The 27,485-nt window shown below is 42.2% G+C and overlaps 2 long non-coding RNA genes across 4 annotated transcripts; one reads left to right on the top strand and one right to left on the bottom strand.

Annotated features, from left to right (window-relative positions):
* Positions 1-10,527: 10,527 nt before the first annotated feature.
* On the top strand, positions 10,528-22,692 carry LOC144281229 (uncharacterized). Of its 3 annotated transcripts, none has more exons than XR_013349746.1 (5): positions 10,528-10,746; positions 17,384-17,430; positions 18,323-18,432; positions 18,885-19,006; positions 20,854-21,211. It is a non-coding gene; the product is annotated as an uncharacterized LOC144281229 (long non-coding RNA). The 3 variants fall into 3 exon arrangements; XR_013349745.1 differs by lacking the exon at positions 18,885-19,006 and adding an exon at positions 22,503-22,692 and having other exon boundaries at positions 10,544-10,746; positions 20,854-21,059; XR_013349744.1 differs by lacking the exon at positions 18,885-19,006 and having other exon boundaries at positions 10,545-10,746.
* LOC144281230 (uncharacterized) lies at positions 20,862-26,025 on the bottom strand. Its single transcript, XR_013349747.1, has 3 exons — positions 24,787-26,025; positions 23,402-23,476; positions 20,862-21,023 (listed from the first exon to the last, which is right to left on the bottom strand). It is a non-coding gene; the product is annotated as an uncharacterized LOC144281230 (long non-coding RNA).
* Between the last annotated feature and the right edge of the window lie 1,460 nt (positions 26,026-27,485).

The following is a 27,485-nucleotide window of genomic DNA, read 5'->3' as shown; positions in this document are numbered from 1 at the left end:
AGCTGAAACCAAGAGTTGGACACTCAACCGACTGAGCCCTCAGGCACCTCTCACTCCATCTCTGTTCTTTTCTTTCTTTCCCCCTCCCACCTCTCCCACAGCCCTCTGTCTACCGCTGTCTTCTATCAGTCACGTGTGTCCACACACATACACGCACACGCAGAGGCATTGAAACACACTCACACATGCTTTCTGCCCTAGATATGCTCACCTCTGCCGGTGATGAATACGCCTTGCTCTCTTGCCTAAAGAGGCACCTGCTCTTCCTCTGCTTGCCTACCTCATCTTTCCAGTCTCCTTGGCTTCCACTGAACACTTTCTTCGTTTGCTCATCTAATGGACACCTGGAATGAATGTTTCTTGTCATCATTGATAGGACAGTAACATTACACTGTGGTAGGATTCTGAGTCCTGTGTCTCAGATATCCCAATATAGGAAATCCTGGCACCAAGGCGCCGACATTAGTATAAACTATGTGAAACACTCTCAGGGTTTCAAGGCACTTCACTGATATTTATTTTATTCTTCAGATCTAAAAAATTTAGTTCTTATTTATTATTAACAACATCACAACTCAAGGAGTCAAATAGAGCAGATCGTATCACTGCCACCGTTTTACGAATGAGCAATGTGAGATGTTACCAAGGTAATGTCACTAAGGTAAGTCTCTAATCAAAGTTACTAAGAAATGTTACTGAGGTAAGTATCTAATCAGTGGAAAAACTGGGGATGGAATCTATGGTTGCCTGGACCCCACTCCTGAACTCCCCAATCCTGAACTCCTGAAGGACTCTTATCTCACACTGACAACTATGGTCCCACAGAGTAGGGAGGCAGTATTTGCACCCGGAGTTGTGCAATCATTACAGGGTTGGGTCCCACCCCAGGATTTCTGATGAGTTTCTGACTCAGCAGATTGGTGGCAGGGCCCAGAAACTTTCATTTCCAACAGATTTTCCAGGCAGTGCTGCTGCCCTGACCTGGAGACTACATCGTGAGAGCCACTCATCTCCCCAAGTGCTCTGAGATTCTCAGTGTAAACCACTGACCGATCATCTATCAGATCACCAGTTCCTTGGGCACAAATGACATTTCGGAAATCACCTTCATGCAGAATTGTAATGCTGCTGTGCTTATCCTGGGCAGGTTTTCTACGTTATGAAATACCTTCGGAAATTGTGCTTAATGGAGTGCGTGGTGGGGAAGGAGTTGCCAAAAGCACGGGGCTTTGGCCCTCATTTATATTTAGAGCTTCCTGAACCTTGGGGAAAGCAGGGCTCAATGGCCAGGCAGCCGGACGTGCCCAAACAAACAGACCTATTCAGGCAGCCAGGAACCAGCTAACATGCATGTTAAATGTTAACTCCCCTTAAAAATAAAAATAGCGCAAAAAGGCAATCTTCACTGAGGAAATAGATCACTCTAGATTAGGCAAAAGTTGTTGTTTCAGGTGGCTAACCTTATTGCTCCCAACCTGAGCTGGGAGTTAAAAAACAAAACCACAAACCAGAGGGCCAGTCCACTGTGCAGTAGTCTGAAGGCTGCACTTTAATGGTGACTTCATACCATGGATTGGGGGAGTTTGCTCTGTGGCCCGTTTTGCTGCTCAGGAGGATGATTTAAAATCAAAGAGAGCTGCCCAGTGAGCACGAGCAGTTCACTTGTCTTCCATCAGGGGTCTGGGAGGAGGTATTACTTCACAGGTTGTGTCCTGGAGGAGTCTTTCCTGGGACAGGACTACAACTGTGTCGGGGTGCACATGGATGGAGGAAAGGGAAAAGGCCCCAGCACAGAAGTTTGGACAATTGCATTTGGCAACAGTTGTGCATAATTCAATCTTTTTGGAATTTGGCTTCACTAATATAACCTCAATCACGTGAAATATTAACCCAGGGTGGACAGTGGACTTCGACGACAGAGCTTCTCTGTGCTGTTGGGCTGGTGACATGAACGCTGTCACAGTTGATGTGTTGCTGTGCTGAGAAAGTCATGGCCACCATACCAAGTGAGACCAAGGACCTCAGCTCTGAGAAACCCAACCAAGTCCTCAGTGATGTGAACAGGGAATAGTCCCCGGGGGAGAGGAGAGAGGTGCATCCCAGTGATGTAGTTTGGTGGTCTAAATGAGAAACATATGACAAAACCTGGTCATAACTGCTGCTCTCCCAGGCTTAACCAGCCAGCCATCTACACTGGTTGTCTCCAGAGGACTTTAACCCCAGAAACCTTCAGTAGAATGCCAAACCATGCATCTGTCATCATGTTCCTTGTGTTCTATGAATAAGCCACGCACGCATCTGCCCATTGAATAGACCCGACATTTATGGATTAAGTTTTGTGTACCAGGCACAGTAAACTGGTAAAATTTCATAGTATCATTTCATCTATATCAAGACCTTTTTGGTAGACGTTATAGAATCAGCTCACAAATAAGAAAAGTAGATAATGAGTCAATAATACTCTCAAGGTGAAATAGAGAGTAAGAAGTGAGAAACTAGAACCAAAACTGGTTCTGATTCCAACTAAAACACCTTGGTTGATATTTTAGGTATTGTTCTCTCTGCCTATAATTTTTTGTCCTATTCCTTTCTGCCCAAGCAACCTTCTCTCATTTTTCACCATCCTGGTCCAATGCATCTCCTCTGTATGGCTTTCCTGAAACCTGTCCTTTGACCAGCCAGAGCCATTTATACTTCTTTCCTCTGTGTGGTCATAGCCTTTTGTTGCACATAGAGTATTTGTCACATGCTGTTATAAAATTTTTTACATTTATCTTCTTAATCACATATACATTGTTCTTTTGAGGACAGAAACCCGGACTTATTTATTTTTATGCAGGCAGTGTCTGGTGCTCAGTGAATATTTGTTGAATCAAACTAAATCATTCCTGTAATTTAACACAAATCAGATGGTTGGCTTCTAATGATATCTAATAAAGTAGTCTTTCGGTTAAGGCTTAAGTCTAATTGTGAACTAGGGAATAAGGCACACCCCAAGGTGGTATCACATAGAAGTCCCCTTTAAGGCACTGAATTTCACTGAATATGGCCCAAATGGAAAGCAGGAATCTAGAAGTTAGGGACAAGCTGAGTGATGATTGCTTACGGACACACTGGTTGAGAGTTGCCATCATCGTGACAATACCCGGCATAGGCAATGCATATAGTGTTTCCAAGTATTCTTGTAGTGTCCTGTGTGATCCTCATCACAGCATCAGGATGCTGATTATAATACTTCTCTTTTACAAATGGGAAACTGAAGTTCAGTGATGTTAAATAAAACGCCCAATGTCACCCAGCAAATATTTAGCAAGACCATGACTTTAATCCAGGTTTCTACAAACCATAACCCTTTCAGACAGTGTTGTCTTGAATAAAGTGTGAGGCAAAGACAACAGGATCCAATGCTTTTTTATGCTTTTTCTTTCTTTAGAAAAAAAGAAGCAAAAAACATAGCAGGATCTAATCAAGAGCACTAGAAAGTCCAGACAGCTGGCTTCTCATCTGGTCTCTCTTAGGTATTAGCAGTGCAGCCCTTCCCCAAACAGTGGAAGCCTGGAAATCTCCATTTTCTTTTGAAAAGTCTATTAAACAGAAATAATCATAGGGGCCCCTCTTCCTTTAGAGGAATATGTGAAACTAATGCATATGAAACCTCCCAGGGAACTGTCAAACACTCTATTGGTCCGAGAAGCCAATAGAGGTGTTCTTACCTTTGAGGGAATGGTGAGATTGATTGGGGCAGGTAATCATTGAATTACAAATAAAAAAATAACTTACAGAAATCTCTTCAAGGGAAATACTTCAACTTCTTTGCAGAGTTTCTTCTGTATCAAGTATACAAAATGAATAATCAGTCTTTATATGTCTTTGCTAAACTTGAGTGAGGAGAAAGTTCTGGATATTTTGTATGAAATTAGGACTACATACATTCTAGAAGAAGGAGGAGCAATGTGTTGGCAAAATGTGTGCTATGATAGAACGTGATAGGAGTGACTCAGTGATTCTGAGCACTGTTTTTCCTCAAGTTTGTGGTCCTGACCAGCCATTGCTCCTTGTTCCCCTGCACGATGGCTCTCTGCCTCTATGCTTTCTGGACTAGCTAGACCCAAGTAAACAGGCTAGGCATCTCAGCCCAAGGTCAGAAAGCCACACCCACCTTATTCACTGGGTTTCCTTCACGATGGCTCTTGAGTTATCACTTTGGTCTCTTCAGACCGTAGGCCCCAGAGACCCATCACAATTTGTGGTTTGTTTATTGCTTAACCTGGGAAGTCGTTAGCTAGAAATTTCTTTTGAAAAGTTATCCCAAAAATTGTGTGCAGGGTATCTCGAACAAAAAAACCATGAGGAGAAAATGATTTTGTGATGCATTACATTTTTGAAAAGAGAGGGAGAAATTCATGATGACTCCAAATGTGTAGTGTGGAAGAGTTAGTGACCCAACCAGGATATGGAGAAGGAGGGTTAGGTTATGGGAGGTCCTGAGAGGATTTTTAGTTACATTGAGTTTGAGGACCTGTGGTATCTACAGATATAAATGTCCATCAGACAGTTAGATACATGCAGGTATAGGGTTCAGGCAAAAGGCTATATAGGTGGTTAAGACACACACACACACTTGGCTCACACATACACTCACACATACACCTGAAAGCAATCCACACACTAGGAAAGCATGAAAATAAAGCCTGAAACACAATGGATATCACAAAGAGAACAAGAATATTACATCGGCTCTCCTGGGTTTAATAATAGTCTTAAATGCTTATATATTGTTTTGCTAATGTTAATCATGTTTGTTAAACAAAATGTAAACTTTTTACAAACTGATTATCATTGAGACAGAGCCAAATGTTCAAACTTCATGTCCAAGTTGGTAAAGACCACAACTCATTATTTCCTAAACTAGGTAGGAGGTTTGTAAGTATTTATTTCATTATGATCATTTAACAAGTATCATCCCTTAAATCGTACAGAAACATTACATATACTCTTTTATATATGTTAAATTTAAAAATAATAAAAATCCCATAAACGTAGTATCAGAACTGAGAAGTTTATCCAAATCTAATATTAGGGACACCTGGGTGGCTCATTTGGTTAAATGTCTGCCTTTGGCTCAGGTCATGATCCTGGGGTCCTGGGGTCCTTCTCCCTCTCCTTCTCTCTGCCTGCCTTTCTGCCTACTTGTGCTCTCTCTCTCTCTGTATGTGTCAAATAAATAAATAAAATATTTAATTTTAAAAAACTTAATTTTATTAGACAGGTCAAGAGGTGATGATCCATGATTCTAACCGTGAATTTCATGAGGATTGGCAAACTCTAGATGTCAGATCTGTTACAATTGTGATACTGAGAATTTGAGTAAGTTGGATAAAACTGTTACACATTTGGATTGTACAACAGAAATACACATGCAGGTAATAACTTCTCAATTGCAGTCATTCATCCACTAATTTATTCAATTAATACTTTCTGAGCGACTGCTCTTTTCCAGGTACTATACTGGCTCCCCGGGGCTCAGAAATTAGTAATACAGAGCAATTCCCTCACAGAGTTGGAGTCTAGGAGTGTACTATTAGCTAAAATTCCACCTGATAGATGCTTATACAAGACATCAGAGAGCACAGGAGCAGGATATGTGCCATATAATGAATGTTTCTTTGAGATAATATTTGAGCTGAGTATTGCAGATAAGAAATTAATGGGGTAGGTATGGATAGGAACAGCATTTTAGGAAGAGGGACCTGAGTATGCAAAAAAATAAAATTTTTGAAGCATCTATGTTAGGATTGGCACTCAGCCCTAAATAAAAATATCAGCATAAGAAAATACTCTACTACAAAAATCTGTTTTCTTAGCCCAGAAACACAATGATCATTGTCTCTCTGAGTGTGGGGACCATCCCCAAGGAGGGCCCGCCCCCATTGTTCTGCTTCCCTCTGGTCCTCTGCCTCTTCTCAAGCTCTTCCAACAACCTATGTGATTCTCATTAAACGTCATGTTGAAGAAACTCACGTGCAATAACTCATTATCCAGGTGACTGAAATGAGTGTGTTGGGAGTTTACCTAGAAAGGGAAAAAGAAAGCAGGAATGCCTCCCTTCCCCAGGGGCCTTCTCAAAGCCCTGATGAAGTGCCGCTTTTTCTGGTTTGCAAATTCAGAACCTCTGACAATCCATAGATGATTCCATGAGAACGCCTCAGTGCATGGTTTGCTGAATCTGTGTTTAGTATGTGGCAACACATGGCTCGGAATTTTAAAATATTTCAGTGCTGCTGTGATTGAGCAACCCAAAGTGGTTCCACATGGCTGGTGAAAGTCTCATCCGGCAAAGAGATCTGGACTATTTCTCCTACTCTAGATTCTTATAATCTGCAGACTGTTTTTTGTATTATGGAATGTAACTAGCAGCTTGGAGGTGTATCCTCAAAGGGAAGGAACACAGTATCTGATTTCACTCCAATCCTAGTCTAGTGACGTGGTTTTTAGGCCAAGAGAGGGACAGCTAACTCCAACCTTAACCCCCCCTCCTAACTGTTTTTCTGAAAAAGACATCAGGAATTTTATCTGCTTTTGGCAGGTCGGAGTTCTCAAGAGATCTGGAAATTATATTCAGATTCCATTTTAATTTAAGAAAAGGAATAGAAACAATTGTGAAAGTTGCTCCCTCTTATTCTGTGCAGGCTGCTATAATAAAGTATCATAAACCGGATGGCTTGTTAACAGCATAAATTTATTTCTCCCAGTTGTAGAGGCTGGAGGTCTGAGATCAGGCTGTTCAGGGTTCTGGGGAGGCAGGTTCTCTACCCTGTTTCAGCTGCTGACTTTTCTTTATGTCCTCACATGGCAAGAGGAGGGTGAAAAAGCTCTCTGAGGTTCCTTTTATAAGGGCACTCACCTCATTCATAAGTACTCCAACCCAACCTCATGACCTAATAACCCCCTGAAGGCCCCACCTCCAAATGCCCTGACACCGAGGGTTAGAATTTCGACATATACATTTTGAGGGGACACAGACATTTAGTCCCTCACATGTTATTATTTTAAGTTTGAATTTACAGAGCACGTTCTATTAAATAAGCCCAACATATTTTTTTTACAAGGAGATAATAAATGAATGGAAAAGAAATGCACAAACCTAGGCATAGTAATGGGCTACAGAAGATCACTCTGCTCCTTGTGAGGGCTTCTTTCCCATCAGAATCTGCTACAGATTGTATTTACAAGAGTAAGAAGCTCCGTGATATAACACAGGTCCTTGGTTGTGAAGAGAAATAAAGAGGCAACCCTGGATTACTCATAGACCAAATCTGAGATTACCCACAGAATGAAAAAAGCTGGAGGAGAGCCCAGAGTCCTGGTGGGCCTCTACACATCCTGCCTAATGGTACCAAGAAAAGAACATGGTATTGAAAGGCTCACATGAAGTAAATCCCAGCAGAGATTTTCTTCTAACACATCTGGGCGAGGTATCCTGGTCCACCAAGAAACACGAATGGAGAGATGGCACAGAGTCAGTGCTCATCCAGAGGTCTTAGATGGGGGTAGAAATGACACGGGGTTTGTAGTCAGGCAACACTCAATGGAACACTCAGCTCTCCCACTAATTAGCCCTTTAACTCTGGCAAGTTCTTCCCTTAAGTCCTTGAAGTATCTTCTCACCGTTTGGGACTTGCAGAACTTTTATAAGCATTAAATGAGCAGATGTATGGAATTAGTACCGTGATGGGCTCATGGCTGGCACTTCAGAGTTGGAGAAGTCAACAGTTGTCTCTTCAAAAAAGTTCTGAATCAATGGAGAGACAGTCACAGGAGCTGGGGAGGTGACAATTCAGATATATTGAGAAAGGCCACATTGGAGAATATGACTTAGGTTTGGGCAACCGTGGGCTTCTGTCCTAGAACTGGACAGACTTACTCACCCAATCACTGCCAGTGAACGGTAGCTTCGTGCGAGGACACAGCTGACTCCTACGAGCCCATCCTGTGTGCAGGTAGGCAGATCTGAAAAGAAAGGAGAGAGGAGGAGGCCATTCTCAGCTCCTGCTAAAATGACCAGCAGAGTAGCTGCTTGTGCTGGGGGCTGTATGGAGACTGCAGGGCCAGTGGAGGAAGAAACAGTGGGACTTCTTCCCTACTTGGACAGTTCACAGCCTGGAGGGATAAGACTGCTGCTAGACTTGAGTGAATAATTATCCTGAAAAAAATGCTAACGCATCTATTTTATTTTATTATTTTATTTTTAAGATTTATTTATTTGTTAGAGACAGAGCACAAATGAGGGGAGGGGCAGAAGGAGAGGGAGAGAGAGAATCTCAAACGGACTCCCCGCTGAGCACAGAGCCCAAGACTTGGGGCTCGATTCCATGACCCTGAGATCATGACTAAGCCCAAATCAAGAGTTGGTGCTTTAACCAACTCAGCCACCCAGGTGTCCGTCCCTAAAGATGCTGATGACATTTTAATGCACTTTCAAATGCTTCATGAGATATAAAGGACACTGATCAAATATAAATAAATTTAGTATGGAAAGAAAGCCTCCAGCTTACCTTCCTCAGAGCCCAGGCCCAGGGTAGGGGGAAGGTGTTTCTGTAAGTGTATACCTGACCTTCTGCATAGCAGCTTTTTCCTTTTCTGCAACATGCATTTTATCCGATGCCTGCTGTTTCTGCAGAACACATTTCAGACTTTTGCATTTCAAAGGTGTGAATTAGAGATAAAAAATGGCATCAGGTCTGAAAGGGGGAATTTTGAATTTTGGCATTGGATTCAAGGTGTCCTAATCCACTTTGACAAGGACACTTTCTTCTTCCACCATGTGCATGTAAAAGAACTCATCAACTTCCTTCTCAACGTTCAAAGGGTTTATAGCTACATTCTCACATCTCCTAGGTTGCAAGCAATTTTAATACCTTGAAATAAATGTGATATAAAGTACCTTAAAGGACAGTTGACATTGGTTCCACTAGGGTGATGGAAGTAGCAGTAGGTGGCAATAGGCAGCAAGGTTGATATTTTTGTCGCCGGATCCTAATACACATAACCAAAGGACGGCCTTGCTTCCCCTGTCTCTTAAGTGTTGGTCTTTCCAATAAGGGGGAGGAAAAAAAAACAAAAAAAAAAAAAAAGAAGGAAATATTGCTCCTGTTTTAGGCATTGCCCTCAAACTATGCGGTTGTAGCAGCAAAGTGAAAAAACACAGATCAGAGATAGAGTAGGTCAAAGATACGGTTAATTTTAGCTGAGTGCGTGGACATTGAAGACAGTGGAATGATGCAATCTATTTTCCCTTCCAGAATGTTAGGTCAACATGTCCACTCGGTAGGACAACTATATGGGCTGCCATGTTGCATCGCTCAATGCCATCTTTAAAATGCTTGTGAAGTAGATTCACTTTGAAACTGCTGCTCTGACAGACTCTGTAGCAAGGATGGGAATTCTTGAGTGATTGTTCATAGCTCCATCATCTCATTTCTGGAGACTCACTGTTACGCTGTAATTGAGCATGTGAGAGTATTTTGGTTTGGAGCACAGCAAGGAAAGAAATAACTTTAAACAAAACTAAAATAGTATGATATTTTCAACATTCATATTTTAAAAGATCTTGGGGTTCATCAGCTTCACCATGAGCATAAGTGTGAGACATGCACTACACGGGCCCCTGTGACATGAGACCATCTTAGAACGGTGACAAGGTCTCAGACCTTAACTCCAGTGCACCTGGGCTTGGTTCCTTCTCCAACAATGACAGGTGTGACTTGGGCAAGTTGCTTAACTTCTGTGATCTTCACTCTTCGACTGTAAAATGGGTTCAGCATGACCAAAAGGAAAACATGAACCACCCACACAGGGCTGAACTCATGTTTGGAAGTGCTGGAAATAGCATTTATCAGCAACAGAATATTCAACAAATCTCCATCCGTCAGTTATCAGGTTGAAAAAAATGCACACTTCCATGTGTATTTGTGTTTGTGTGTATGTGTGTGTGTGTGTGAGAGAGAGAGAGAGAGAGAGAGCATCCTGGTGAAGAATACATGGAAACTTTTCTAATTGAAAGACCAAATAGCAGCTGAATGGCATTGTCCCAAGTCTCTGATTCGTCATCTAGCTGTGAGCATTGTTTTTCTCAAGAAATAAAGGCAAATCTGGAATATGATTAATACTTAGTAGAAAAACACAGAAGAAGAAGGGGAGAAGAAGAAAGGAAAAGGAAGGAGATGGAGAAGGAGGATGGGGGAGAGGAGGAACAGGAAGAGGAGGAAGAAAGAGAAGAGTGCTCTAAGCCACTAAATTTACTTCATTCCAAAAAAAAAAAAAAAAAAAAAGGAAGTGAAAAGCCTATAAAATACATGGTGCAACCAATCCCTCTTGAAAAGACATGATTGAAAAGACAGATACTTCACTCCTGAGCTTCATAGAGGCCTGTATCTAAAGTAATGAAAACAAGCACTTTTTTAGGGGGAAAAAAAAAGCCCTGAGTATTGTAGGTGTATGTCTCATTCCTTAAAACCTGCCAGTACTTTGTCACTGAAAAAATTAAAAATGCCAGCACTGGCAATGGGAAGTGTGCTGATATAAAAGTGAGTTGCTTGGCAACAGATTAACTTATTTAAAACTTTTACCGCTGCTTTGACAAACAGGCTGAAAAAAGAAATATGAAGGCAACAGTAAAATCCTCAGGATCAGAACTCCCAGGTGACCCTCCGAAGTAGAAGACTCACTGGCCTACATGCTGAAGCTGTGAGTTTGCAAACTGCATTTGCCAAGCACCCTGGCCAGTGGGTTTCCTATTAGATTCAGACAGTGAGACGTGCTGGCTGCAGACTGCCCGGCAGGGGAGAGAAACAGGAGGTCTGTGCCTCTGACAGTGGTGAAGCTGCTGGATAGAGCTGGGCATGATCGTCAGGGGATTGCAGATTCCAGGGGCTGGAGTAGAAGCAGACTCTTTTGTAGCTTCAGCCATGGCCCACACGGTGCCCTGGGGAGAGACTCAGGATTGGCTGCTAGAAGTGTCTCTAAAAGCTCAGTAACAGAGGTAGACCTGAGGACTTCAGTTCCATGGTGTCAGTGTGTCCTGCTCTCAGGTAAAATCATCCTTCCTTTCCCCCCTCCACATCCTGTGTTTTCTCTTCTGTTCTCCCTGCCCTTGTAATACCCCCTTCCCTGCTTTAAACTCTTTCTCTTGAAACACCTGAAGTGGTTTCTTACTGGACACTGACTAACAGAATCTTTTTTTTTTTTTTTTAATCTGTTTTTTTCTTTTTAAGATTTATTTATTTATGATAGACAGACAGAGAGAGAGAGAGAGAGGCAGAGACACAGGCAGAGGGAGAAGCAGGCTCCATGCACCGGGAGCCCGACGTGGGATTCGATCCCGGGACTCCAGGATCGCGCCCTGGGCCAAAGGCAGGCGCTAAACCGCTGAGCCACCCAGGGATCCCCTGACTAACAGAATCTTAAAGGAGTTTAAAGCCTCTCTCAGTAGACCCAAACTGTAGAGCAATAGGATATGGGCAAAAGTAGAAATAAGCATTATAAACCAAACTGGGAAGGGTATGGTGATGGGTAATTTAAATGTCTCAAAAGATAGAAATCGCTATAGGCAGAGATATAAATTATAGAAATGATGCAGGTGGGAATAGTCTATTGGCTCTGTTTCCCTGGAGAACCCTGACTCCTGCAGGTGCCATGACTAGCACGTGAGGTGATGCTGTTTGTTGGTGTCTGAGGCTAGACTGTGAAGGGCTCTGATATCAGCTGAAGGCTTTGGGACTCTATTCTAACGTTCATCAGAAGCTTGGCTTTTAAGGGAGAGGAGTGAAATGGTCCTATTTTATTTTCTTGAAAACCACCCTGGTTGTAGGACTGTGGAGCATGAATCTCCAAGGAACCTAGATTTAGGAGAGTGTGACCCTCAAGGGAACAACTCCTCGGAGCATTCAGCTAAACCTCCACATATCTGGGAGTCACGTGTTCTACCTTCCAACCATCAGACCCTCTTATTCGTCAGAGCCCAACTCAGTCCTCCCTACTGACATCTGATGATCTTATAGTCAGTTTGGGCCCCTGTGGGGGCCATGGTTTTTCCAAGTCTCTCTGCTTTTGATCAGACCACAGTGTTCAGGAACTGTAGGTGAGGGCAGATGGATTGGTGGTGTGAAACTGTTATTCTTGACCCAGAACCATTTGAATGAGTAAAGCTGTAAGCAGACAGTATGGATGCCAAAAAGCACATGGACTCAAAGATGACATCTATGTCCAGACCTTCTAGGCTTCATGGTCACAAGAGATCTTCATAGAAAGATCTAGATATCCAGTAATGGTTTGGGGCTTAGTATGTGGTCCTGTTATCCCTTTCAGGGCTTTCCAGAGGGAAGTAAATCAGACTGTTATTCTACAAAGTCTCCAAACATGGACCCAAGGGTGTGTTTTCTGCACATTTAGTGAAACTTAAGCCCTAGAGCCCTGATGTGGATGGGCCCCTCCCAAAATCCAGGGCCCTCAGAGGGGCCATTACAGTGTTGTTTAGAGTCATATGGTTTTATAAAATTTGTAAAAGTGAGATACTTTAATCACAATCAACTAAAACTGCTGTCTTTCCCTTCTATCTTCTCTGCCAAACTTACCCTTGTGTTGGGTGGTGTTACAGTGGCCATGGGCATTCTGAGGATCTCACTGGGAAGAATGTGAGTTGGGGTTAGTTTGGGTTTATTGAAATGAATGCATATGTCTCAGTCACTTCCAGAGCAGTTGAGTTCTTGTAATCATTCGGGTGTGGAAATGAATTCTAGAAATATTCCCGCCACCCACTGTGTTGACTCACTCAGTGCCTGACACAAAAGTGCAGGACCAGAGGCTGGTCCACAACATAAACTTACTCCACAGCCACAGAAGTGTGCAAGGCACAGTGGAGAAACAGGTCTCAAGATGAACATAGCCAGAAGCTAATCTGTGGAAATCCTTTCAATCATCAAACATGTAAAATTATAAGCAGATAATTTGAAACAGAAGTTCTATCCTTCCCAAGAATATATTTGATAGCACAGCATATACAATCAAAGTACCCTATATTTTTTCTTTTTAGAAGAGAATAGAATGAACCAGAATTATTAAAATAACTTTAAATTCTTGTCAATGTGACTAAAAATACCAACACCATCAAAAATAACAAACTCACAATACACCTTTGTGACCAAAGCAGCATGACCAGCTGGTTAATGAATGTTGTCTCTGAATTCAAAGTTTTTAAAAGAAACTTGAAAAACTTGAAAAGACCTGAAATCTTAGAGCTTTTAGATAAAGGAAATGTGATGGTGGTTTTGCCAAATTTGACCACAGTAACTATTTCCATGGCATTGCTGATAAAAAGTCATGATGCTGAAAGTTTGTCCGAACTATTAATAACTAAAAGAAATCAATTAGCTTTGCAAGAAAAGAGGCTGAATTATTTTTCTCTGCTTTGGAGAAAAGATGACAAAGTTATCAAAGATTATACCATTTGCCATACTATTTTGTAAACAAAGGCTCATTGATTCATAGCTATGGAATGTAAACTCTTTCCTTAAAGATGTAAACTGATCTGAGAGCCTAGAGGATATTGAAGCTCAGGGAATATGTGAATTTAATACCTAGAAAATACATTTATTTTCATATATTAAAATTAATAAATTTTGTATATAGTATATACTTTTCTCTATATTAATTTAACGCATACAATAAATGAATTTAATATCTAGAGATATGTATAATCAGGAAAATACTGTTATTCTTTCGTATGAATACTAGCCAACATTTACTGAGTGATAACTGTATGCAAGGTATTGGTCTAAGCACCTTATGCATATTATTTTTCAAAACACATACATGCATTTACCACATAAGGTGATTCAATTAACTCACTCAGGGACGACAGAGTCACTAATTCCAAATTAGAACTGTTTTGTCATAGGTAATTTAGGTAGTTGTTGGACAGTTTCCGAAGTTCAGAAAAATAAGTTCTCACAGTATGTTGAATTGCTTTTATTTTGTTCTAAAAGTTCAGCATTTGATGGAAGGAGCAGGGTTGAGGAAAATAGCTTTGGACCCACAAAGATCTGAGACTCAATGCACGTTCTGTTATTTACCAGATGATCTTACAAAGCTGCATACCTCTCCTCATTCTGCCTCGACTGGATAGTGAAAATGTCAGTGAGGACACATCCGTAGGAACCAAAGTTTAATTTCTTTATTTCAGGGGGCCATTTCCTCAAACCTGAAGTTCAGAAGAGGGAAGGCTGTGTTTTACCCGGGACTCCCTTGGCCACTGCTGGTGGAAAAAAACATTATGCCTCCCATCCAAGTACTAACCAGGTCTGACCCTGCTTAGATTCTGAGATCAGACAAGATAGGGAGAGTTCAGGGTGGTTTGGCCATAGACTGTTAACCCTAGGAAACAAACTGAAGGTCTCTGTAGGGGAGGTGGGCGGGACGGGGTAACTGGGTGACTGATGGGCATTAAGGAGGGCACTTGATGGAATGAGCGGTGGGTGTTGTATGCAACTGATGAATCACCGACCTCTGTCTTTGAAAATAATGATACACTCACTATATGTGAATTAGTTGAATTTAAATTAAATTAGAAAAAAACATTCTGCCTTTCATTTGTCATGGCTTAAAGACTTTCTCAGAAAGAATGTGGGTTCAGAGAGCCCAGGAACTGGCCCAGCTCTTCTGGGGGCAGCTGGCTGCCTGTGCCAGGAGATCCACTGACCACATCCTACCTGATGCCACCCGCCATGGCCCTCCCTCTCATCACCTAGAAGCAGGGGCTGTAAACACACCAGCACCTGCCTTTCCTCAGACACACTTCGCTTCCCACATCTCCTCAGGCCACACATACCACTCATCTCGCTGGGACTCTCTGCCTTCCCTGGTCCATCTGTGAGCTTCTGGCTCCCCTTCAAGATCTGGCTCACATGGCCTCTGCTCAAAGCATTCACATTCCTGGTTCCTCTTCTTATAAGGACATGGGCCCTATCGGATCAGAACTCCATCCTTGTGACTTCACTTAGCCTTCGTTACTTCCTTAAAGGTCCCTTCTCTAAATACAATCACATACGAATTTGTAGGGTGACACAATTCAGTCCCTAACAGGAGGGAAACAGCTCAACTATATGTTGAAGGAAGAGGGCTGGAAGCCATCCAGCCACTGAACCACAGCAACTCTGCCAGAAATGCTTGTCCTGGGGCTTCCGGGGAGCTCCCAGGTGGTGGCACTGACATGTTGCCTGATAGAGGGTGACGCAGATGAGCCACCCAGGGGATGAAAAGCCATGTCCATAGCTCTCTGAAGCTGCCTCGGTCACCTGCTTTGGCCACAGCACAGGCTCCAGGAGAAGGCGAGGGTGAGGCTGGGGAGTCAGGGAATAAATAGCAGGGGAGGGTGGCATTGAGTAGGGAGTCTGTCCCCCTAAGGCCAGGATGGCCCAGAGGCATGGTTGTCACTTTTGAATCTTTGCTTCCTAGTTGAGATCAGGACACAGAGTCAGCGTTCAGTCATTAGTCAGTGAATTCCAGGTGGTTGTGTGCATGAGTGTGTGGTGAGCTCCCCGTAACTGCAGACCCTTCCTGCAGAGGCTGCATCCATCCCAGAAGCTGTGGAAGGTGGTGATGTTTTGGATAACACCTTCACAGTTCCTGTCCTGGACTAGTATTATGACTCCTTGTTCATCTAATAAAGTGAACCAGAGAAACAAAAAACAAACAAAAAGCAAAAAGCAACCTTCCCATCTCTTTTCATGCCCAAGTACATTTTTAGTTTACACCATAATCCTAAGAACCATACTATTATTTTACTTCTGAGTTTGCTTCATTTTTCAGAGACATTTTAAGAGGAAGACAGCTTACAAGCTTCCTTCATTAGGCACGTCGTACATCAAAAAAAGGTTCATGGCTCTTTGCCATTTTGTCGTACATATATAAGAAGCATTAATAATATCTCATTAAAGCCTCTCCCTTCTTTCAACAGAGGCCATAGGTTGAACTTGCCCTATGATCCAAGCTCCATGCTGGTTTGTAGTTGCCCTGCCTGCTGAGGTATAGGGCCAAGTCCTGACCACAGGCTCTAGCTCTTTCTAAGAGGCGTGCTGATGTACACTGTTCACCTCAAGAATTAGACTAGACAAAGTGGGCCCAAACATAATAAGATAGCCCATTAGAAACATTTTCTGTGCTTACATCTTACTGACTTTTATCATAAATTAGAGATTTTGAAGAGAATGAGTCATAGAAAAAGGAAAAATAATAACGTGGTTCAGCAATCAGCATATGATATCTCCTCGATGACTCATAACATCAGACTCAAGTCAGGACAAACAGAGTTCCTGTCAGAAAGGAGTGCAGTTAAAAATAAAAGCAAAATAGGAAGGTGGGGGGAGCACTATAACTGTACCTAGAACTCTTTCCACCCTGGATTCCCTAATAAGAGGTTCGAGGGACAAATGAGCTGAAAAGCTTGTGTCACAAGTCAGGAGGAAGCAGCCCCAAGGAGCCAAGACAAATGGATTTCTGAAAAAACAGTCCTCCAGGAAAAGAGGATGTGAGCTCTGAAGGATGCATTACCCTCCATGTGGGTCAGGGAGGCTAAAGGGAGGAGGGGTCTTCCCAGCAGAATCACGGTAGGATGGAAGGAGCTCAGGTTTTGGAGGCAAGCAAACTTGCATCTTAATTCAGCCTCCACCAGAATTTGCTGTGCAGCCACAGAAGCCTGGGAGTTACTTACCTTCTCTGGTCCTTAATTTTCACACCTGTTCACAAGGACAACAGGAGGCATCCCTGAGCCATTGTGAGGATGAACTGATGTTGACTGTGTGAAGCCCTTAGCTTGGGGTATCAATTTATCTATGAATCATTAAATCATTCTTTGCCTTAAAACAATGGATGAAAACAAATCTTGACAGAGGTTTCTAAACCTCTAGTTAACAAACTCGAAGGAGTGTCTGCAGGCATGATGCACAGTCTGAGCCCCCATGAGGATGGTGTAAAGCTCTGTTCACTATTGCTATGATCCCCTTCACATTTATTACAGTGCAAGGATTCCAGGGATCTCAGCTGGCCCAGTAGTCTCTGGGCAACCAGAGACCTTCTTCCTCAATCTCTTCCCAACCAGTATAGCCCATCTCTCAATTCACATTTGGAGATCTCTGAATTGCTTTAGATCAGAATCACTTTGGCATAAGTCTTGACTCTTCCATTTGCTATTTATGTGATGTTGGCAAGATGATTAACCTTTTGAGACAGCTTCCCTGCCTATGAAATGTATAGATAGCTACTACCTTAAATCGATGCTGTGAAATTTTATTTTTTATTTTTTATTTTATTTTATTTTATTTTATTTAAGGAGATGCTGTGAAATGTTAAGTAAGGAACTCGAAGCACCTAGCACAGGTAAGGGGCACTAAAGTAAGTGGTAAACTATTTTTATTGTTCTTTAGTGACTAATCTGCATCTTTCTGAGTGTAAATCAGCTAACCAACAGCAGAAAGTACCTCCCCACCCTCCCAATCGCCATCCCTCCACCCCCCCACCCCCACTCCCACCCCCGTTTAAAAGAGCATGGTTGGATAGGAGTTAGCTGGATCCACCGGTCACCAGGTTATCATTGTTGCTTGGCTATCCTAGCCACCCACCATCCTGCATGGTGATTCTTTGCTGCAGGACCCAAGATTTTGCTCTTTGCACTTCCTTTGAGAGCAGACACCTCTCATGATTTCCTTCCAGAAAGGAACAGTTTCCTTCCATCTCTAGGAACAGTTGCAGCATGAATCTGTCTACAACTAACAATACAACTAACACTCTTCCTCATTAATCCTAAAGTCAAGTCCCAGGGTGATGGCAATACACAGGGTGAGTGGCAAAGTTTTAGCAACTTGCAAAGTCTTTACAGCTATAATTCCTTCCCTGGAGTTCCTAACTCCCTTCTGAGAGGGTCCTGAGCTCATCTTTGTGTTTGAGGGATAAGACTCAGCATACCACCAGCATTCTCACTTTCAATCTGCTTATGCCACAGTGTTCTTCTTCTAGAAACGTTGAATAATAGGTTGGACTCGGTGTGGCAGATTATACTCTCTAAAAAATGGTCACACCAATTCTTCTGTCTCTACATGTCTCTCTAGAACCTTGTCAGGAGGCAGAGCATATGTATGCTCACCTCAAGTCTTGGTAAGCTTGATGGCTGGCCCAGTAAGGGCAAGGTGTCAAGAGGGATGAATGTGACTTCTGAAGCTTGATGTGCAAAGGTGGTATAGACTCTTCCTTTCTCTGTCTCTGTGTCTCCCAGAAAACTCACTTTGGAGCCCTGATCCATCACATAAGAAATGCAGCTGTTCTGAAGCCTCCATGCCTCTCCCCAACACCATAGATGGGAAATTCTCTAAAGAAGGAAAAACTGTGAGTCCTCAGCAATTCACCCCGTACACTTCAGAGAAGGGTAGAGTAGAAACAGATCACAACTAATTGTTTCCACTAAACAGCAACAACAAAACAAGATAAAAACTTGATGGGATTTGGTCATCTCCTGAGACGGGGAATAATCTAGAAGGAAATAGAAAAAGAAGCTTTCTATGGTCTTTTTTTCTGTAATGCTTGTTTAAACAATGAATTCCACTCATTGCCCCTCCTCTGGCTGGGGAGGGAGAGAAACAACAGTAAAGGAGAGCCCAAGGGAATGGTGGCATCAAACTGTTGTGTTTGTCAGGCCATCCATATTGGGAGAGCAATCCAACACAAACACACTTTCTCTGCCTACATAAGAAGGTTACACCCTGGACTAGTCAGCATAAAATCTTTTATAATAACACAACTATATAAAATTGTAAGAAAACATTCACCAATCAAAACAGTCATGACTGCATGTGAAGCTCCTTAAGAAAACAGAAGCATCCGCCAAGGGACACCAGGAGTCACCAGTCCACAAAGTGAAGCTCAAGGGAAAAATAAAAGAAACTTCCACGAAGACAGGCAGGTAATCAAGAATTTGTATATGCTATACTGGGGCAAAGACAAGTATCTAGTAATGTTGCCAGTATTAAAGATCAGTAAAGTAAAAAATAAATAAATAAATAGTAATAAATAAATAAATAAATATCCTGCTACTTTCAAAAATCACAGAAGAGAAAAATAAGTACAAAGAAGAAAGATAGTGTATGAAATTTTAAAAATTTCTTCTAGAAAAAGGGCATACACTAAGTCATAGAATAAATATTCTTATAAAATATTTTCTCAAAAGAACTTATTAAAAAGCCCTTCAGAATTTGGATGAACAGGGTGATGTAAATAAAAATTAAAACCTAAAACATAAGACACCACTATCTGAAAGATTGAATTTGAAAAAAGAAAACCACACACTCAAGGGAACAAAAAAATCTATCAAGACCAAGTGACGGTGAGGAAGCGAACAACTCTTGTTGGTAGAAATGTGAATGTACACAATCAATTTAGAAAAGTTTTTGGTAATATCACCTAAAGCTAAGCATTTGCATATAGCCCATGATCCAACCATTTCAACATTAGAGATGTGCCCCACAGAAATACACACACAATACATACAAAGATAAGCACAGAAACATTCCTAGAAACATATTTCATAAAAGCTCCAAGATGGAAACAATACAATTATCAATTGGTCAATTGTTCCAAATGTACACAATCCACAGTTATGCTGCCATGGCCAACTTTTAACTATTGCCACAAGAAACATCAGGATTGACTAGAACAGACATAATATTGAGTGCAAGAATATGAATACAAATCAGCACAAAAAGTATGATTTAATTTCATCAAGCTCCACAAACAAGCAAAACCTACCTAATGATTGAAGTAAGAATAGAGGTTAGTTGTTAGTTTGGGGGAGCGAGCATAATAACTGGAATAGAACAAGAGGATGGCCACTGGGGTCCTGGCAAGGTCCCATGTCCTAATTTCCGTGGTCCACACGGACTTGTCTCCTTAGTAAAATTCACCAAGCAACATCCCTGTGAATTTTATACCTTTACTGTATTTGTTATGCTTCAACGAATATGTACAATGTGTACAAATCCCTATTTTGCCTAAGCTGTTGTGTGGCTACCGTAGTCGTAGGTGACCCAAAGATTTCAAATAACGTGTGTGAGGCTCAAGGCCAGATATGGATCTTCTGACTCAAAGTTGTGTGTTCCTCTCACTACCCTCTTGTTGCTTAAAGCTTCACAGTTTTGCAGATGCCTGGGTTTTGATAGGAGGCTGTCGTGATCTGCAACCATGGGACTCGAGATGATAGTTGTACACACTTGGGATCCTCGGATGGCACAGCCATTCCCTCAAGCCACAGGCTGACAAGAAAGTATCAGTGCTAGAAGAGTTAAAGTGTAAGACGGCTTGAGATGTGGTAGTTCAAAGCCCTTGCCAATAACTCTTTGTTATGGGCAGCATTTTCAAAGCAAAATTACAACATGTTAGAAAGTGAATGAGGCAAATTACTGATGATGTCATCAAAGTAATAACTGCTAATGAGCATTTTACTCCTGGGGATTGCTTGATGCCACGCTGACAGGAACAACTGATTTGCTTTCTGCGAATCTATTTGGATTATTTACAAGGCATCCTGAACGTTGTAAAAGCATAATGTAAGAAAAATGATAGATCAAAGTTTGAATACAATGCTGGGATGACAGAAGGGAAAATGTACTCTCTCTTGTGTAATGGGTATTTTGACAAGGGTTTGAAGGACTTTCCTAAGGGGTGACAATGAGCACATTTTTAAATGATTAGATTTCCACCAAAATTAAAAAGAAGCATAAATAAAATTTAAAACATGTTTTTATTTCCCCAAAGGGCTTTGGAAGAGAATGGTCATTACCCAGGAACTTCATTTTGATGTGACATCCTCTGTTCTGGATACAGGCACACGATGGGCACTGGTCCTTCGGCAGTTTATTATTTGACAACTGGTGATAATCCAAGACTCAGACTTCTGCTGGTGCTCTCCCCCACTGCCCATCTGTCTGCATTCCAATGTCCATTACCATCATCCCCAGAGGGTGAGAAGCACACAAAGAAAGAAATTGAGATTCTCGTTAGTCATGTGGATATTTGTAAGAATTGGCATAGTAGGAAAGAGAGAGGAAAGAGTTGCATTAGTGGCTGGGAAGGAAGAGAAGAAAGTCAATAAATTAAAGAATTTCTAAATGTTGCTGGGCTCTTGTGCATGCATTAACAGTGAGCTATAAAGTTCCATTTGTGAGTCCTCTGCCCATGCATATCCTGGTCAGGTGATGGTCCTGGGGGACTGTCTGAAATCCTTGAATGACTACCCAAAAAAGCTGGATAAAATGTAATCAACATGTTGCTGCAGAACATGACCAAGGAAGATCTAGAAATGCATCATATATGTAACTTCAGGTCAGAGACACAAATAGGAAGGAAAGCAAGTCATGGTGGACCTTGAAAGTCCAGATAGAGCCCCTAAGGCCCATATTTGAAAGGACCCAGGCTTTGTTTAATGCTTTCCTGGACTTGCCATTTTGAAATTCTGAAAAAAATTGATTTTTGTACCTATGCTCCCTAAGTGAAATCATATGCAATGATGGAGCGTGTTTGAGAGCAGATTTGCACAATGTGTGTCCACCTTTCCCCATGACTTCATTTGCAAATATGTTTGGGACGCCCCATAGGCACAGAGTTCCAATGGACCCGCCCTGCACGGGAGCTCAATGAGTCCCCAAGTACCTACAAGAGATCCTGTTATGTCTACTGCTGAGTGAGCAGCAGTGAAAAGCCACACTTTCAAACCAGGACATGCATCGAATGCAGAAAAAAGGCAGTGGTGGTCTAAGAAATTATGTCTTCTCATGGCCACATTACTTCCCTGTATTAGCCAATCACATATGAGGCTAATGATGACAAGGAAAGAAAGGGCGAGGTAAGGCAACCCCCTGCTGCCCCCCACCCCTGCCCCGTCCTTCCAGTCTGCCCTTCTCATCAGTAAGTCAAAGGGGGAAGGACACCAGGCCCGCTGAGTCAGTGGAGCATGTAACTGTTGATTTCTGGGTTGTGAGTTCAAGTCCTGTGTTGCATGGAGATTACTTAAAAAAATAAAAACAATAATAATTTTTTAAAAAGGTGGAGCAGGATAGAATGTGCATATATCAAGAAGCGGGATTTAAAAAATTGAGTTTATTTCATGCCATCTTTCCACTGTTCCATAAAAATGAAATAGACATGCATGTGGGAGCCAGCGATTGTACATAGATGCTGAATGTGTCTCACATGTTACCTAATGCTATACTGCATAGTGCAAATTCAAGTTTTCCTTACTTAGAATGGCATCAAATGACAAATAAAGAACACCCTCACAAGTACAGAAACCACAGAAGAAAGAAAAAGAATACACGTTTATTTGTAATTGTAATGATACTCTTATTCCTGCTTTTTAAACCAGAGGTCCCATATTTTTTTTTTTTTTTTTTTTTTTTTTTTTGCAGTCAGCCCAGAAAATTGTGCAACCAGCCTTGGTGAGGAACAAAGTCGGGGTGGCTAAGATGAGTGCTTCCAAAGGCAGTTGATGGCCTACGAGGAGCTTTGTCAGCATCCACAGAGGCATTGACCCAAAGTAGACATAATGATTTCTCCAAAATGCACACATTGTGGAGGAAAGCCAGTGTTATTCTTACTTCTCTTCTCTTTTGATGGAAATATTAATCAAAGATTTAACAAATGTTAAATAAAATTTCACAAAGGGAAAGCATAGTACTCTATTTTAACATGACAATTTCTTTTATTCCAAGGCAGACTTGGCTTCAATCACTCTTTAACCTCTGGCTTCTATGCTTTCCCTGCTACAGCTCAGGATGTGACTCTCAGCATGATCCCTGCCATCAACCCACTGCACCCCCCCACGCACAACAGGACTGTTCTGTTGCTCGCTCAATAGCTCAGTAACAGTTGTGTGCTAGAAGGTTCCCTCTCCAACCCCTGGGCCTGGGTAAGCAGTGCTAAATCATTCTTTCTGAGTGTCCAGGGACAGCTTTGTGAGGACAGCTTTCTGCGGGTCCCAGCCTTGTGGGGGTCTCAGCCTTGTGAAGGTCTCAGTTTTCTGAGGGTCCCAGTCCATAAATGCCCCTTTTTACACTCACAGCACCTAGAAAGCCACAGGCACAAGGGCCTTTTTTTTTTTTAATGTCAATTTTCTCAAATTACTTTCTATTGAGAGCATCCCATATGTGATGTTCTTGTCGAAGTGGAAAGGAATGAGTGGAATGAATGGAAAGTAGATTTGTAAATCACTTAATAGATGTTGATTTTTATGCAATAAATCATATTCAGTTTGGCTTCTCAGCAGAGGAGAGTAGAAGGGTTCAGAGTAGATGATATTGAAACTCACAGGCTGTGGAGGGAGGCTCCAAATACGATGAAAGAATGCAACAGGGAACTTCTCATCTCTCCAGAGTGCAAGGTTCTGAAAAGTGGCAATTCAAAATTAATCAACATTTTAAAGCTCCCTGATGAGACTCACCCCATCTGAAATTCATGAAAGAGGAAGAAATTTTTGCCCGTCATCCCACCACGCTTTGAGGGGGGAAGAGTACACGTGTGGATTATCGGGCTTTGGCCAATTTTCCGGGCCCTGATTTTCCCCATCTGTTAAGTAAGCATATAAACACAGATTCTAATTTCTTCACCAGGACTTTGAACTATTAAAGACAGATGTCTATAAAATCACCTGGTGAATTCTAAAATCCATATAGAGTGAAGAAAAAGGAGACTCCTTGACTATCCAATTGTTGAGCCCCTTCTATGTGCCAGGCTCTAGGGTTGGCACCTTAAATACATGACTTCTCTTAATTTTCATCATGATTGTGAGGAGTTCAGATTGTTATTTCTTGTTGGGGAAGAGAAGTAGGTTCACAAGGAAGGCAAATCAGGTAATCTTACACATCAAACAACACCAGGTCCCTTACACATAGAAGCAAACCGGAAGAGGACCCAGGCCCTGCAGAAACTGCCTCTTGTCCATTTGTGTTCAACGCACCTACTCTCCTCTGAGAATGTCCTGCTGTCTCTCACAGTCTCCTTGTGCCCTCCAAGATGTAGAGTGATTGGGGTTGAGACATGCTGTGGCCTAGCTTAGGTGGCTCGTTTGGGGAGAGCAAAGCTCTCACCCTACACAGGAGAGACCAGAAGAGACATATAAAGGAATTTGGGGAGCTAGACAATAGAGGTGCTGGAATTCACAGGCAAATCCATCTGCCTGCAAAACAAGGATTTCCTTATTTCCCAAAAGCAGATCTCTTCCTCCAACAGTCAGATCTGCTGGGGGCTGGTTGCCAACAGCAGGTGATGAAGAACACTTTTCGGTGAATTGCAAGGACTGGGGCATGAGGGCACTGGTGGGTTTACAGCAGAAGGCATACGCTGAGCTAATCTTCGGTAATTCCTTAAAATAAGAGTGATAATAATAAAATCCTTCTAGGCTTACACCAGGGGACGATTTTACACTGGGCAACAGCTCAGGGGGCTCCGCTGAGAATTTTTGCAAATTTCTGTCCAAGTTATCAGACTATTACAGAGAAGGCTTTCGCAGCTGTGCACAGGAAGCCCCATGACAAACGCAGCTACCCTCTTCCTGCTAAAAAACTCTTTCCATAGCTTAGAGATAGTCAAGGAGCAGGTAACTGAAACCAGATCTGGTTCCAGGTGATAGCAGTATCTGGAAAAGATGTTCCCAGGGGGTGGGAAGAGGGCAACAGAACCAGTGACCTTGCTTACCAGCGGGAGCTAATTTGGGCTCAGAGAGCAGCAAATCAATAAGTTAGTGTATTTTGACACAGTGCCGAAATGCACCACCATGCGCTGCCTTGTTCCATATGCATGTCCTTGTCGTTACCTCCTGTGGAGTCCTCAGAACACTGTACTGTCAGAGGCTCTGGGACAGCTCAGACCTAATAGTTGGTCATGACAAATTGCCTCACAGTCCAGCGAGTGTCTTCACTTCCTAAATATCTTATAATATTACCAAAAAAGGGAAGAGACAAAAATATAGTTACTGCTGCCTAGTTATTATGACAGAAATAAGTGTAGCCAGTTGAAGTAGTGTCACCTTGATCACATGCATGATGTAGCAGGGAAACCAGCTGGGTTTGGGAGACAGCCAGGACTGAGTTCAAATCCTACCTCTGCTTGTCATCCAAGGTTCTCACGATCAGTGTTCTCATCTATATGTGGTGGGAAACCATGATACTGATTCACTTGGTTGTGGAGATGGACATACATTCTTGCCTTAACCATTCCATTCATCTCACCTCTACAGGGGGACCTACTGCAAACCACTAATAGGTGGCTCACCTACCAGCTCAAATATCTTCAAGGAGCCCATGCCCTCTGTTACTCTCCATAGACTGTTGTCAATACTCCTTACAAAACAATGGGAGGCAGTATGATAGCACCTTTTATTTCTAACCTCGCCTAATAAATTCTCATAATGGACTACACATGGATTTCTACATGGGGGAAATCATTTGAAGACCTTCAAAGTTGGCTTGGAATTCTCTTATCCACTCAACTTCTGTATCATCCACAGAATTTATTCAACAAGCATCCAGTGAGTGGGTCTCAGCTCAGAGGGCCTTTTCTTCTTGAAGCTTTCCTTGGGTGCTTTTTTGCTGAGCTCTCACTCTAATTGAGATATTATTTAATTATAGCACATATTGAACAATATTAATGCCAAGTGTGTTTTTGTCTGTCTCCCCTACTGGATTTGATGCATGTATCTTGGAATCACTGCCACCTGGCATAGTATTTAACAGTTCGGAGACAACCAGTTTCCATCGAGTGGATCATTTTGAAACTATTCTGTCATGTTCTGAAAAACTAAGGGATGCCTGGGTGGCTCAGCAGTTGAGTGTCTGTCTTTGGCTCAGGGCATGATCCTTGGGTCCCAGGATCAAATCCCGCATCAGGCTCCCTGCATGGAACCCGTTTCTCCCTCTGCCTGTGTTTCTGCCTCTCTCTGTGTCTCTCATGAATAAATAAATAAATCTTAAAAAAATAAATAGATTAAAAACTAAAAAATATATAATAGCTTCCATATTCCCTACTTATATCTAAGGATAATCATTTTCAGTAATTATTCTTGGATTTATTAGGACTTTTTAATAGCAGGGTAAAGCTGGTCCTTCAGGAGATGGAAGGAATCCTAATTTCCTCCCCACATCTTCCTTAGGCAGAGTCAAGGCATGGTAGCCAAAGAGATGTGGTACTCGTATCCCTCCTGAGCTAAAGGAGTCAGTCCTCCAGCTCTTGGTAGAGCTGTTGGAAGATTACCCTCAGCCATTATTTTGTTCAAGGACTGCCTCAGCCACAGACAGCCACCTTACCCAAGGTCATGCTCTTCCAAGAATGACTTACATCCAATGACTTAATCCATGCCAATCAAAGGGAGGGGCATAAAGACCCAACCATTTCAGTCCAATTCAGGGCAATTGTGATGGACCATTTTAGTTCCTGAGTTCTGCTGGAACTAAACTAAAGTTCTGATGGAACTGGCTGAGACTGCACCTGCATGCTAGCTCAACTTTCCATTTTCTCCAATCCTACTTTTTATGCTTCCCTTCCATGGAGATTGATTACCAGCTTACTCTAATAAACTTGCTGAACATTAAACTTTATTTTGGTGTCTGTACCCTGGTGAATCCAAAGAGTTGATTAACGTAGGCAGGACTAAGTTGGGATTTGGTAGCTGTATTACTCACCACCCAGGTGATAATTAGGATGCAGTCATTTGTTGTTGGTGATGCACATATAGTCCCGGCACCAGATAGTAGCCACTTGTTGAAACATTCCCTGGAGGTGAGATGGGATGCATACCAACAGAAGGGACTGTATTAGCTGGCATAGTTCATCAGGCACCTGAAAGGGATGGAGAAAATAAAGTATATAAGGGCAGTGATACTATATTGCTATCATTAGATGCTGTTTAAGATCTGGAAAAACATAATAATGAAATTAAGATTGATTAAGAAGCCAAGTGTGAAAGCCACAGTGTCTGTGGTAGTAAATAAAAGGGCTCTAATCTCTTGCAGCAGAACAGCAGAGAAAGCTGGAGAGCCACCCATAAATGAATCATCATGGTAGCTGAGCTACAAAGAAGGTCAAACTCATAACCAAGGACTGTTTATGCCTAGGTGAAGGGTCTGATTGGGGAAAAACGGGACTTAGATACATGGAGTCAGAAACATGTGGGTTGAAGTCCCTGAAAATTTAAATATTTTAAAATATCAGAGTCCCTAAATCTCTGAGCCTCCAGAAATGGCCTTTCCCTCTCTCTTAACCCACTCAGAAGTCTCTCCCCTGCAAGACAGCAGGTGCCCCCTCAGGATCTGGCCCTATCTTCCTTCCTGGCCATTAAGCCAATAACTAATGTAAATGGCAGCGTAATCCAGCCAGGAATACGCTGAACCTTGTAAGGA

Source organism: Canis aureus, chromosome 12, assembly GCF_053574225.1.
Source record: "Canis aureus isolate CA01 chromosome 12, VMU_Caureus_v.1.0, whole genome shotgun sequence".
Lineage (NCBI taxonomy): Eukaryota > Metazoa > Chordata > Mammalia > Carnivora > Canidae > Canis > Canis aureus.
This window is presented reverse-complemented; position numbering and strand designations above follow the sequence as displayed.